This window comes from Plecotus auritus, assembly GCF_963455305.1.
Source record: "Plecotus auritus genome assembly, chromosome: 4".
Classification (NCBI taxonomy): Eukaryota; Metazoa; Chordata; class Mammalia; order Chiroptera; family Vespertilionidae; genus Plecotus; species Plecotus auritus.
This window is the reverse complement of record NC_137775.1, coordinates 150228966-150231336: the sequence shown is the minus strand read 5'-3', so window position 1 is coordinate 150231336 and position 2371 is coordinate 150228966. Positions and strand designations below refer to the sequence as shown.

General features: G+C 42.3%; 1 pseudogene across 1 annotated transcript; it reads right to left on the bottom strand.

The window, feature by feature from the left end:
• Window positions 1–552: 552 nt before the first annotated feature.
• Window positions 553–799, bottom strand: LOC308246091 (26S proteasome complex subunit SEM1-like; annotated as a pseudogene). The gene has a single exon. The product of its transcript is annotated as a 26S proteasome complex subunit SEM1-like (transcript).
• Between the last annotated feature and the right edge of the window lie 1572 nt (window positions 800–2371).

The following is a 2371-nucleotide window of genomic DNA, read 5'->3' as shown; positions in this document are numbered from 1 at the left end:
TATGGCCTTTTGTTTGTATGGCTTTAAGTTTGCAAACACCCTTAGTGCTTTAATTTCATCTGACCCTGAACCGAGAGCAAATATTTATCCTTCAACGGAGTGGCCACATGAGAACTACCAGTTTTCTCATCTGGGAGGAGAATACTTTTCTAATGGAATTCGTATTAGGCTTCAATGAGTTAATAGTTTTGGGATTCAAGTGGATATAATAAAAGGTACCCCTCAACCCTCATAGAGTTTTCTTTTTTTAATATATATATATATTTTTTATTGATTTCAGAGAGGAGGGGAGAGGGAGAGAGAGATAGAAACATCAATGATGAGAGAGAATCATTGATTGGCTGCCTCCTGAACGCCCCCTACTGGGGATCAAGCCCGCAACCCGAGCATGTGCCCTTGACCAGAATTGAACCTGTGACCCTTCAGTCGGCAGGCCGACGCTCTATCCACTGAGCCAAACCAGCTAGGGCAAGTTTTGTGATTTTTTTTTTTAATAAACATTTTTAATGTTTATGCATCCTGGATTCTGTGCCCTAGAATTTAGTAAATAGTTCAACTTTACGTTGCTTCAACACTTCCTCTGCATACTATGAGGTCTCCATCTTATAACCATGTTTCTCTAGTTCAGCTCATAACTGATTGGAGAAGTCATCCTCTACATTGTCATCATCCCAATTATCCTCCCAGACACGTGCATCTTAATCTTCATGTAAACCAGTCCCGTCTTCGCAGGGAACTCCTCGAACTCGTCATCCTCCTCCAGGAGACCCAAGTCTACCGGCTGCTTTTTCTCGGACATCGGGACCCTCCACGCCTCTCAGGCTAGCAGGAAAGTTGGATCCACTCGCCCTCATAGAGTTCTGAGTAATTAAGGGATGGGCAACAAATGGGATCAGAATATCAACTTTATCACTAAATAATTTTTTATTGGAGTCAGTGGCTTATATTTGTGGGTAAGTGAACCCCAGAATTAAACAGGGTAACTACGCGAGCTAGGGCAGGCCTCCCAGTTGGAAACTGTCCCTGGAAACCATGCATCTTGGGAAAACAGAGCCAATAGCATGAGAGGAGGCTGCTGCTAAGAGGAGAAACAGAGGGGCTGGGCAATGTATCTGGGTTCCAACTCCCATACTCACTACTGAAAAGTTGCTCCTCCTCCTCCTCCCAGCCTCTTGTCCCTCCCCACTCCTGGGGAGGAGTGAGTCATGGAGGAAGGAGAAGTCAGAAATCTTCTATGTGGTGATGATTTTTTTCACTCTAATAAATACGTGTAAGGCACTTAGCACTTAGCACAATAATAAGTGCTCAATATAAGTTAGATGTTACTATTAGGATTCTGGCTATAGCCTGTCAATAACACCAGAGACTACTTCACCTTCACCAGTGTGACTTCTCTCATTGTGTCTGCTCTTAGCAAATGTGTGACCCCCAGCATGTTACTTAAGCTCCCTAAGCCTCAGTATCTTCCTCTGCATTAATAATAGTAGCTACCCTATAATGGGGAGGACTACAGGATTTAAGTGTAAAGAACTTAGCAGGATGCCTGGAACATAGTAAATATTCAATGGTGACTATTGCTGTTATAAAAAGAACTTGGGAGTCTAGAGCAAAATTAAAACTGAGACATAACTGATTTAGAGGAGGCATGTAAAGGAAAGGCTCCATTAGAATTACAGCAATGGCTTCCACTGATCCACAATCTAGACCCCTTTCCCCCTCATTGTCCATAAAATGGGGGGAAACTTAGTTTGGTGTTCCCCTTGGGAAGATAATGACATTCTTCCTTGAATTGACTTACCCCTACTAGGATATATTATAACAGAAACAGGAACTGTATATTAATTTGCTAGGGCTGCTATAACAAAGTACCATAGACTGGGTGCTTACACAACAGAAATTTATTTCCTCACAGTTCTGGAGACCAGAAGTCTAAGATCAAAGGGTCAGCAAGGTTGGTTGGGTTCTTCCAGGGCCTCACTTCCTGGGATGTAGACAGCTATCTTCTCCCTGAGTCTTCATGTTGTCTTTTCTCTGTGCATGGCTGTGTCATAATTGCCTCTTCTTATAAGGACACCAGTCATAAAGGATTAGAACCCACCCTAATGACCTCATTTAACCTTAATTACGTCTTTGAAGACTCTATGTCCAAATATAGTCACATTCTGAGGTATTTTAGCATATTAATTTGAGGGACACAATTCAGCTCATAACAATGTGTGAAGAAATTTAAAACTATATTCTATATTGCAGTAGTATATTGGTATTGGTTCGTGTGTGTGTGTGTGTGTGTGTGTGTGTGAGAGAGAGAGAGAGAGAGAGAGAGAGAGAGAGAGAGAGAGAGAAAGAGAGAGAGAGAGAGAGGAAGAGAGGG